The sequence below is a fragment of the Marmota flaviventris genome, chromosome 8 (assembly GCF_047511675.1).
Source record: "Marmota flaviventris isolate mMarFla1 chromosome 8, mMarFla1.hap1, whole genome shotgun sequence".
Lineage (NCBI taxonomy): Eukaryota > Metazoa > Chordata > Mammalia > Rodentia > Sciuridae > Marmota > Marmota flaviventris.
This window is the reverse complement of record NC_092505.1, coordinates 41,573,931-41,586,652: the sequence shown is the minus strand read 5'-3', so window position 1 is coordinate 41,586,652 and position 12,722 is coordinate 41,573,931. Positions and strand designations below refer to the sequence as shown.

Sequence of the window (12,722 nt, the reverse complement as noted above, 5' to 3'; positions counted from 1 at the left end):
ACAAATTGTAGAACTGACAAGTTCATAATATATCATAGGAAAAACTTGCTGGATGATCTTGACAGCAAACTTGTTCTATATGGATACAGGATTGTTTACGTTAGTAAAGAGTGAGAAATCTCCTTTGGAGAAGGAAGAGATAAAGATGAAATAGGGGCTGTTGATGCACCAAAAGCCTTGACTTTTAATCTAAAACTATTTAAATTTTATTTTTTTAGGAACAAGGAGTCAGGGATGTTTTCTAAGCATTAAGTGAGGAGGAGGATGGATTGGGGCCCCAAGACAGAGTCAGTGAAGAGACTTTTGGAACAGTAGAAAAAGTACATACTCCGATGTGTCAAAATGCATTCTACTGTCTTGTATAACTAATTAGAACAAGTAAGAAATTAAAAAATAGCCAAAGTATTTTAACAGAAATTAGAAAAACAGTGAATAAACATTGTGAAAGATGCTAAAAAGAAAAAAAAAAAGGAGTAGTATATACTGAGGGGAACTGATAGCACAGCTGAAGAGTGTGAGGAGAGACAGCTGGCCTTGTTGAAGAAGACCTCTCTGAGCTCAAAGTAAAATGCAGGGAGAGATAACTGGAGTTAAATAATTTCTTCCCAGTGATTGCAAAGAAATTATGCAAATGAGAAATTTCTTATTTTTTCCTGTACACTACGTGAAATTGCCAGAAACAAATATAAATGGCCCCTTTCTTTTAATACATAGAAAGGCAGCCTCACTTGACTCAGTGAGTAAATGAGAAAGTTAAGTGACAACCAAAAGGGCGGGATCTCTCCATTGAGGGTATGCTATATCTGGAATAATACCTGCCATCAGTGGATATTTCACTAAAAAACAGAGAGTAAAAATTTATTCATGTAATAACAGAATCCAAGTAAATCATAACTAGAATGACCTGGATATTTTAGAAAACAACAAAACACAAATAACCTAAGATGGAAACTTCTATCAATTAGAACAGTCTGCACTGAACACTGGCCCACATTTTATCTTCAGCTGCTCTTCCCTTTTTTCTGCTTTAACCAAAGGAGATTTATCAGATTTTTTACTTACCCAATCTAGTGTTCTGATATTATATGAAAGAGTGTGCATTTTCAGGGACAGCCAGTAATTGATTTGGGACAGTGGTCCAGACAAGAGCCTGGACTCTGCAGGAACAGTATATCAGCCACCTGAGAATCCACATCCATTAGGGCAGCTCAGACTCTGCAAAACTCTGCTGTTTAGATACTATGACCTTTACAAATAGGTGATAATTCAGCATAGTGCAATTAAGAATGGCCTACCAAGTTGTTCCAGTGCACAATAATAGACTTTAGTTGCTCTGTTGCATGTACTGAGCACTAAAAGGCTAACTGCCTGATATTGTGGGAAGGGGCCTAAAAGATTCATCAGGAAACACCATTGAAGGGAAAGGACCACTTGTAATTTAATCATACTGTATTGGTCCAACATTTCAAGATGGTAGACATGATGGGTTGTTTTGATAAGGGAGTTTACTTATAAAGAAAAGGCACAGGATGAGAACCACCATTGGCACTGAGGTAGTCTCACACAGACCCCCAATGACAGACTTGTGATTTAAGAGGAAACAATCACAAAAGGTGTCATACTAAGAAGCAGAAAATTCACACTTATTGGTGACTAATGAGTGATGCTACTTGGGTTTCTATTAGTGAATTGCAGGGCTCTATCCTTGTTTTCTTCTATACAAATATTTTATTAATGATTTGGGTAAAGATAAAAGAGGCCTATACAAAGGATGAGAAATCATGATTCCCAAGGTCATAAGCTAAAACCGTACCAGGAAAGTCTTGAATTCAGCTTCAGAAACCAATAATATGCACACCAGTAGCATGTGTGAGCAGAATCAGGAGTGTGAGATCAATATGTTCACTGTGAGTCAACAGCTGCTAAAAAAGCTAATGTGCATTTGATTCCTTTTATGGAAAGACAATCTAGAATAAGGAAGATGATGATCTCATTTTGTTCTAAAATTATTTCACCTGAAGTGCCATGGTAGTAGTAAAGAGATGTGACATGATGGGGTGGAGAAGACAGAAGAAATAAAGGATGGATATTCTGATGGACAAGAGAAGACTGGAGGCTGGGGACTTATTATAATTTCAATTACATGAAGAACTATAGGCTGCTCTCCAAGAGAGGTGTTACACATCTTTTTGTAGCTCCCAGAGGAAGGACCAGATCAATGAATGGGTAGAAGAATTCTGTTAGAGCAGAGTTCTGTCTCCCGAGACCGCCTCCTGAGGCAGATGGAACATTGTGCCTCAGGAGGCGGTCTCAAGAGAGACAGAACACTGCTTGTTAAAATGGATGAGGAGCAAATGACGTGTAGCAAGACAGCTCAAGTTCTGCTAACCTGCTCCCAAGTGAAACTGAGACAGTTAAGTCAGCTTTCATTCTTACGGGGTTAATAGACATATTAGAAAACCAGAGTTAAAAAGTGTATGAATCTTTAAGGCTATAAAACTAAAATAACACATCTGGAGACAGGAGGCTGGGAAGTCAGCTCAGCCTCTAAAGACTATGTGGTCAGTGGAAATACCAATAACTCAGAGCCAAGAAAAACAAAATCAAAACCACTGAGGCAGAGCAGAGATATATCCTGTTCCAAAATCCAATTTGGAACTTTCCCAGATGATAAAGGGCAAATTTCTTGTGATAAGAGACAAATGCATCTGTACAACAGTTACTAAAGTAACCTATAGTTTCCTTTATTAGCATAGTAAAAATCACACCCCAAGGTGGGGAATTAAGGTGATAATGAGACATTGTTGCGTGAAGAGGCATGAGGAAGATTTCATGCCTCTACATGCAATGACATCAAGAGGCCATAAAAGCTGTATACCTTTGTCCTTTGAGTCAGCCTGGGATTTCTGTCTCCTGCATGCCGCCTTCCTTATGCTTGAGCGTAAGAATAAAAAGCCTTTTCCCATGCCACAGTGTCTGTATTTCCTTCTTCTGAGAGTATAAGAACCCAGAGTCCATACTATATACATATATTTTATAGGAAAACTATATAAATATATTTCAAGAAACCAAGACATTTAAAAACTCTGTAAATAGTCCTAAGAGCAAATAGCAAATGAAAAAATAACTATTAAAAAAAATCTATGAATTCAGTTAACAATGGCAAGGAGCTTTGTGTGTGGACCAACACTATTCCCTTCTCCCCTCCTAGCTCAACAACACATAGCAGACTCCCTTCCTCTTTCCAAAATCCCAGCAGGAGGGCTTTCTGTCTCAGTAGGAATTCACCCCACCCTGGGCTTGCTCTTCTCTAAGGACAGGGTGCCTGAAGGCCAAGTTCCTTTTTGGGTGGATTAATCAGAAACAGGTATATCTTCTGAGATAGCTGCCAGAGTGAACTCCAGACAATCTCTAATTTCACTATAATAAAAATATGGATATTCCTCCCCTTATTAACCTTATATAACCTCAGAACTCCCCCCAAAAAAGTGGGATGTGAATTTGTAAGTTTATCTATCACTTCTCCTATTATTGACCACAAATAAAATTCTCCTTCACTGTCCAATCAGTGCTTGGTCTTGGTTATTAGTTCCATAAATCTGCGAGGGAAAATGAGCCTAGACTTTTGGGTCAAAAACTGATAATAGGCACAGGACCTCAGCCCCTCTCATCCTGCCTTCAGCTATGCATTTCTGGGCTAAGCTCTAGGTGAGTGCCACTGGGGTGGTGACAGGAAGCAGACAGACATGATTGGTAAGAACAGAAGGGAATAAATCTAGCATTCATGAGGCCAGGGTTTGATCTCCAGTATGACACTAAATAGATAAATAGAACAAAATAAGATAAAATAAAATTCCTAGAGAGTCTCAACATTAGATTTGAACTGGAAGAAGAAAGAATTTGTGAATAGATTCTGAAAGCTGAAAAACAGAGAAAAAAGAGTGAAGAAAAATGAACAGAGGGCTGGGGTTGTGGCTCTGAGGTAGTGCGCTTGCCTAGCATGTGCGATGCACTGGGTTTGATCCTCAGCACCACATAAAATAAAAAATAAAGATATTGTGTTCACCTGTAACTAAAAAATGAAATATATTTTAAAAAAATAAACAGAGCCTTGGAGAAATGTGGGTATCATCAGCACAGCAACATATACTGATGGAGTATAAGGCGAGGAGACAGAGAAAGTGTTACTGGAGTTGTGGGCCAGAGGTCCAGCTCTGGGGGCTCTAACAAATCAGGTCTGGCCACTTGCCACAAAAAAAAAAAAAAAAAAAAAAAGGAAAGAAACTTTAATCAATATAGCTATACCTGGAAAACAAAGGAGACCAGTGTTTTCAGCCCTGTCTTCTGAGGTGCTGACACAGCTCACCAATTATATAGACAAGGGAGACAGAAGTATGCACAGTTAAGCTGCCCTGGTCAAACAGTGGCCCAGTTGATCATTATCTCAGGATTGGTCAGAAGGGGCCTTGTTGGCAGTAGTGATAAAGTTGCTGTTGAAGGAGGGTAAGTTTGGATTTATCAAGAGATGTTTATTGATCAGGCCTATTCCTGGAATCCATGGTAACTGACTCAGAGCAGACAGCAAAATAGAGGCAGAGAAGCAGAGATGCCATTTAAAAAAAAATATTTATTTTTGTAGTTGTAGTTGCACACAGTAACTTTATTTTGTTTTATTTTATTTTTATATGGTGCTGAGGATCGAACCCAGGGCCTTGCACGTGTGAGGTGAGAGCTCTACTGCTGAGTCATAACCCCAGCCCCCATGATATTATGTTTTACTCTGCTTTTAGGTATATATTGAATATTTAAAGGCCCAAATTGATAAGTCAGTGTTTTTAGGAAAAAAAGTAGAAGAAAAACAAAAGGCCTTGTTACAAAAGGAAAGGAAAAATATTTGAAGAAATTATGCCTCAAAACTTCCCATAATTATTGAAAAATCTTACACATTCAGGAAACTCAAGGAACTCTAGGATAAAAATACAGTGATTAGTAAGATAAGGTGAGAATCTTGAGAGCAGCAAAAGAAAAAAAAAAAAAAAAGACCAGTCACTGACAAGAAACCCCAATAAGATTAACAGCAGAAACAAGAGGCCAGAAGGCATCACATATTCAAAATGTTAAGCAAGGGGCTGCAGTTTATAGCTCAGCACCATATAAAAAAATAGAATAAAATAAACTTATTATGTCCATCTACAACTAAAAAAAATTATATATTTTTTTTATTATATATAATAAATAAAAGAAAACCCTGTCAACTAAGAGTCCTACATCTAGCAAAGCTATTTTCCAAAACTGAAGGTTAAATATTTTCCTAAACAAAAAATGAGAGAATTTGTTGCTAGCAGACCTGCCTGACAAGTGCCACTAATGAAGGTTCTTCAGCATGGAAGCAGGTGACTCCAGAAGCTAATTTAAAAAAACATAAAAAAAAGAGAACCAGAAAAGTTAACTATGAAATTGTAAAATACTGTATAAATGCACATTTTTCTCCTTTCTTAAGTGGATTTTTTAAAAAAAGCAATTGTATAAAATAATACATGTATAATAGAATATTGGACCTATAATATTGTAATATAAATATTATTATATTGAAATGTAATATAAAGCTGAACATGGTGGCATATGCCAGAAATCCATTATTTGGAAGGCTGAGGTTGGCCTCAGCAACTTAGGGAGACCCTTTCTCAAAAATAAACAAACAAATAAATGAGTAAATTAAAAAAAACAAAAAGGACTGGGGCTCTAGCTCAGTGGTAGAGAATTTGCCTAGCATGTGGGAGGAGCTGGGTTCAATCCCTGTAACAGTAAAACAAAACAATAGTTAAAGAAATGTAATATATGTGTAACATATCTGTACAAAGTGATGTGGAAGCAAAGTTTTATTGAGCTAAGGAAATGACAGCAGATAATAAGGTAATAATTACTGAAACGCATTAATAGATGTCCTATAATAATAAAAAAGGGGAAAGGAAGTAATGCTTTAATATACAACTGAAATTGAGTTAGTTTAAATCAGAAGCTGAATCAGAAAAGCTAAGGTGCACATGCTAAACCCTGTGGCACCACGAAAAAACTAAATAAAAACAGAATTAATTCTAGATAGGGAAGAGGGGTGGGAGAGAAAAGGAGGGGGGAGGGGATTAGCAAGGATGGTGGAATGTGATGATCATCATTATACAAAGTACATGTATGAAGACTTGAATTGGGTGTCAACTTACCTTATATACAAACAGAGATATGAAAAATTGTGATATATATGTGTATTAAGAATTATAATGCAAAAAAAGTACATGTATAATGGCATAAATTACGTATACACAGATACAAAAAACTGTGCTCTATATGTGTAGTAAGGATTGTAATGCATTCCACTGTTGTCGTGTATTTAAAAAAATAATAAAATCAATAAAAAAAAAGAAATGATGTACAGGTATAAAGACAAACAAAACAAAACAAAACCCAAAAAACCAAAACCTAAACAAAATCAAAAACACCTAAAAAGAACTCCCCAAAATTCTGAAAAATCATTAAAATCTTCATTGAAAAAATACACAGATGGCTTATAAGCATATAAAAAGACACCCAGTATCATCTGTAACTAGGGAATTGCATATTTTAAAAATGTGACAGCACTGTATACTTATTATAATGGATAAAATCCAAAGTACTGAGAACACAAATTCTGGAGGAATGCAAAGGGAACACTGGTTCATTGTTGGTAGGAATGCAAAAAGGTATGTAAAGAGAGTTGGTATAGTTTGGATGTTGAATGTTCCCCCAAAGGCCTATGTGTAAAGGCTTGGTCTCAGGGTGGCATTATTAGGAGGTATTGTGGGCCTTTAGAGGTGGGGTCTAGTGTAAGGTCCTCAGGTTACTGCCTTCAAAGTGGGGTGCAGAACCCTGGGCTCAGTCTTCTCTCTTTCCTGGTTTAAGATGTCAGGGGTTTGTTCCACTAAGTACTCCCATCATGATGTGCCACCTTTGCCCAGAGTCCCAAAGTAATATGACCACCCAATCTTGGACTGGAAGCTTCAGATCCATGAGCCAAAGTGAAGGACTTCTCTTTAAGTTGTCTCATGCATTTATTTATAGTGATGAAAAACTGACTAATACTATATATTAGTATTAGTATAATACTCTTACCATATAATTCAGCAATCCTGCTCCTATATATTTATACAAATGAGCCAAAAACTTATGTCTTCACAAAAATCCACACACAGATGCTTACTTCAGTTTTATTCACAACCTGAATGTAACTAAGAAATTCTTCAATAGGCGAATGGATACACAAACTATGGTATATCCAGACAACAAAATGTTATTCAATAATTTAAAAAAATGAACTACTAAGCCATGAAAAGACATTAAGAAAACTTAAATGCTGATTTCTAAGTGAAAGAAGCCCATTTGGAAAGCTTATACTGTCCAGTTAAATGACATTCTAGAAAAGGTTAAACTACAGAGAAGAGTAAATACAATTTGTAATTGCCAAAAGTTTTGGGAGAGGGAAAGAAGTGCAAATGGGAACACAGAGATTTGCAGGTGTGTGTGAAACTACTCTGAATGACACCATGATGGTGAATACATTTCTACAATTTATCAGAACCCACAGAATATATAACAACAGTATGAAATGTAATGTAAACTATGGGTTTTAGTTAATAATAATGTCAGTATTGGCACATATTTGTAACAACTATACGTAATAAAATTCTCACACCAAGCTGATACCTCCATCTACACAGTGGCTTCCCACAGGTACCACTTCTGTCTTCTAAACTATTAAGAATGCTATGCTTTCTTCCAAATTAGTGCCCTCCAGGTGTCTGAAGGCAACTATACCCCAGCTTCTTCACTCAGCAGAAGCACTTGGCTTGCTGAGATCTTTGATCCTGCCTGTGCAATAACAAAGATCAAATCAGTACTATTTCTTTTCTTTTTAATCAGTAAAGTCATTAAAGTCACATTTGGATATAAGCCCTACTATGACAAAGACTCTGAGGAAAGAATGACTGATACCCAAGGACTGTCAGTTTGTTGTTTATGAGAATGTGCATCTTTGCAAGAAAGAGTCAAACAAAAAGGCAAAGGAACTTCATTTAAGCCACCATCAAATGATGGCCATCTCCATGTTTTCTCTCTCTCATATGTTTCTCTTGACTTTTGTGAAACTATTAACCAGCTGTTTTGGGGGGCAGCCAGCTGAGACACTGCATTCAGCTTTCCTGTTGCTATGGAGACAGTGGCTTGATGATACTCTTTCCCTTAAAACAAAATGAAACCAAAAAACTCAGCAATTCAATAAAAATCATGAGCAAGTGTAGTTGTCTACAACTGCCAAGGGTGTCAAGATTAGAACTTAGGCCATAAAAACCTTACTTTCCCAGAGCACTTGGAATAAAAAAAAAATCAGCTTCATTCTTAAAATATGCTTGAATATTTGAGAAACTGAAAATCAGTTTCTCAGAGGCTTGCATATTAAATTCATAAGTTCAGTCACCATTAGCTTGTAAATGTGCTGAGAGCAAGAACTATATCTCACTGACCTTTGTCCCTCCAATGCCTGGCACCTGAGGCTTGTTGAGTATCGAATAGAATCAGAGATATTAGAAGGGCTTTGTGCTCTCTTATTCCCTGTACCTTGGTCCTAACTGGAAGAAGTGATACTGAAGAGAACATCAACTGTGAATATTCCAGTGGAATGACCAGCCTGAGGGGTCCTCCATCCAAAAAGCCTGGCATGTTGGTCTTTGCGGAAATACCAGTAGGGAAAGTTCATCTGCTTCAGATGAGGACTCAGCAGGTAGATTCAGGTTTCTGGGGTCAAACTGGAAGACAACATGCTTTCTTTGATGATTACGCATTAGACCAGCTTTGCTAAAAAATTCCTGGTGAGTGTTTCTTCATAGTCAAAAAGAAATGCATCATAGCCTAGTAGTCTTTGATGTTGCCTCAAACTAATGCTTTGAATTCTGCCAACACATCCAATTTGTATCTACTCTAGGGAGCGCATTGTATTGGACTTTTGTGTCAATTTTCATCTAACAGCAGTGCCTCCTGATTTTAAAATTTCTGGTCATTCATGATCAAATTCTGAAAAGGTCACAGGGAAGCATATGCATCTTCCAACTTTGTTCTTGAGGTCATCAGACACAATGAAGAAGAAATTGTATATATATGATATATACAATATATATTATACATATACATATTTTATACAATAAATATTTCTAAAGCTTTTGTAAAGCATACCTAAATGCAAAATGCTTGTGAAAAGATACATGCTGTGGAATGTGCTATATGCTCTGTCACGTGGCAGCAGAATAGAAAAGTGACACCCTAAAAAGTGACTGCTATGAAAGACATGTGTCCCAAGAACTTAGCAGAGCCCCATGGAGCATTCTTCCTGTATCTTCAGCACTTGAATCCAGCTCTTGACAGGGTCAATGTTGATGGCAGACTCACCAACACTTCTTTTAGTTATGGGTCAAGAGATTCTTTGGATAGATCGAGAACCCTAAGGGTTACACATGTCACTTTGGCAGTCACTGTTCAATAGCTATATGGTGACTTCTATTTGTCAATGAGACTTTGGGGAAAGAAGGAGCTCAAGGATAAGAACCAGAATATATATGTAGATATACATATACATATATATATATATATATATATATATATATATATATATATGTATGTTTTTTTTTTTTCACCAAAATAAAAACCTGAGTAGGGAAGTAATAACTAGGCACTAAGTTTCACATTGATTGTCACTGCTGACTCAGCACAAATGGTAAAGACCTGACCATGCAGGGAATCAAGCCTTGGTCAAAAATGATATTTTATTTGTTCTTCCTACATTATCTGTGCCAGACACTTCCCTTTCACCTTCACTTCCCATGAACAACCAAAGTCCTGTGAGATTCTTTCTTATATTTCTCATTGGATTATGAGTGACTATTTTGTTTTATATTTGAGGATACAGTACTAAAATAAAACTGATGTGGTTCCTGCCCTGAGGAAACATGTGGTCTGAAGTGAGATACACCATTAAGTGAAGAGGCAATTTCAACATATCAAGGTAAGTATGTTGGTATAGACTGGTTCAGGGTGCTATGAAGGACACTTAACTCATATACAGGAGGTGCCAAAAATTTTTCTGGGAGAAAAAAACTAAGATTTGAATTTATCTCATCTCTTCACTCTGTTAGCAGAGCCTAGGGTTAGGACCTTTTATCTTGCCTTAACAACAACTGTCCTGTTCTTTTAATTGGACTTTCTGCCTTTAAACTTACCTCTAGTAAAGCTTTATCCTAAAGATAAAAAGCAAACTTCACAGACTGGGTCTCTTTGAGATCTGGATCCCTACTTTCTCTCACCAGACTTCCTCATGCTTTCATATTTAAGACATACAGAACTCACCTCATTTTCTCCAATGTTCTATAGTTAGCCATGTCTGCCTGGGATACAATTCCCCTTATTTTTCAAGGTTAAATCAAGCTTTCCCTCCTCTGGAGGGAAGGCTTTTCCAGACCCCTTAGTCTGGGACAGGCACCTGTATGATAATATATGTGCTAAAGAGTCTGATAATAAATATGTATCATTTAGATACCATAAAGAATCTAATAATAAATATGTACTATTTAGTTTGGGCTTGAACTCAGAGTTGGTCAGTGGCCCTAATTAAGAATCTGTATTTCAGGAGTTGCCAGATAACATGAACTCCCATAGATAGTTACTAAAAACTCTGCAGCTCCTCATTTATTGACAAGTTTTACTCAAGACTTTGCAAATAGCTAAAAACAAAAAACAAAATAACAAAAAACCCCCACTCCTCCCAAAGCAAATATTTTAATCAGTGAGATTCATGCCTTGTTAATCAGTTTGGTGATGAATACTGGAAAGAGATTGTTACTGATGAAATAAAAGGTTTTCAAGCTATGTAGACTGAAAGAACTACTTCAGAGAGAGTTCCAACTTTTGCACAGGGATGGAATGAGTCTACACTTCACGGCTTAGGAATGCCACTGTCCAGTCCATTGGTGTAGGAAGTTTCTGTTTTCCTGAAGTAGATTAAAAGAATAACAGAATCCATTTATTTAATAAATGCTTATATATGTGGCAGAATTTGCTTTCGTTACAACCTGACAACCAGGTTGTAGAGGAGAAGCTAACCAGTCCATGAAGTTCTTCACTGAGCCCTTTACCATAAAAAACATAAATTATATTATTGCATTATATTAGCTCAGTCATTTCAAAATAGGGCCTCTTCTTGGTGCTGGCAGCAATATTCACTCGTGGCAGGCTGTTTGGTAATTGTCAGTTTACCTTCTACCATTCCCACTAAATGCTGAAGTCCTTGAGAGCAAGAATTGTATTTTTTATCTCTTATCTAATATTTAGCTCAGTATCGAGTATAAAAAAACATTTGCTGATTGGACAATAATACATAGTAGCATAATAAACACAGGATACATGATTAGTCATGTATCCTCTGTTTGGAAGGCTTATGCTTTAATACTAGTATTGACAACAACTTGAGAACTTATTATGTGTCAAACACAATGTTAGGTACTTAGTATTTCATTTAATATTTATGAGAATTCAGAGAGGGAGCATTACTATTTTACATAGAAAGAAAAAGAAAGGCTAGCTTATTTGGGGTTATTCAGATAATTAAGAAGAGTAAACCTTTAAATCCAACTTGGGTTGTATCCTCAGCACACATTTTTAATCAGTACTTTGGAAGTGTTTCCTATGGCTAAATTTGGAGAGCTTATACAGGAAAAAAAAACCAAAAAACAAAACTGCCCTTGCATTCCAATTTCCTTATATGTTTATTGAGACTATATACATTTCAGCAGCACTGTTGCAGCTGGAGAAAGACTCAGGTTTTTACCGTCGTTTCGATGTTAAATGTACCAAAAGGTCCATGTTTTGAGGGCTTGATCCTTGGGGAAGCAGTTTTGGGAGGTACTGTGGATCTCAGGGAAAAGGGGCCTAATGGAAGGTCCTTGAGCCATTAGGCCCAGGCATTTGGAAGGGATTGTGGGACTCTGTCTAATCCTCTTTCTGCTTCCAAGCTTGTGATGTGAGCGGCATTCACTCTACCATGTGCTCCTGCCATGATATACCACTCTGGCCAGGGGCCCAAACCCACAGGGCTGTCCAATCCTGAACTTGAACTGCCAAAACCATGAGTTAAATAAGCCCTCTTCTCCTGAGTAACCTGTTTCAGGTATTCCCTGTAGGAGCATGAAGGTAACTAAGCTCCCTGCAGTACAGTGTGATGGTTCTGAGTAGCAACACTCAGCGCCTCAGGCTTGCTGCCCTTGCTGCCTTGACAAGAGTGCAAAAGACTTTCCTGCACAGCATGCTACAGGGCTTTTCAGACCACAACTTTTGTTTTTCTTTTTTCTTTTGAAAAAGTCTCAGGGGCTTCTGCAGGCAGAGAAAAGGGACCTGTTTTTGGCACATTGCTTTGAAGCTAAAGCCCGCTGTTAGTCAAGAGAGACAGTGAATTGTTATTTTTGTTCTACAATCCTTTGCTGACATGGATGCTGGCTGAAACTGCAAAAAAGGCTAAGAAAAGAAAATGCTTCACTATCAGAGAAAGAAAAATGGTGAAAGAAAACACAAGAGAAATGTCAGTCTATTTATGTTTCAACCGTACTGTTGAAGCTGAAGAAAGAAAAGGGTTTTAGTGGTTCTCTTGACATCAT

The 12,722-nt window shown here is 37.2% G+C and overlaps 1 protein-coding gene across 1 annotated transcript in view; it reads right to left on the bottom strand.

Moving 5' to 3' along the window:
* Positions 1-12,722, bottom strand: part of Vps8 (VPS8 subunit of CORVET complex) — a 252,940-nt gene that overhangs the window by 19,968 nt on the left and 220,250 nt on the right. The window lies entirely within an intron of this gene.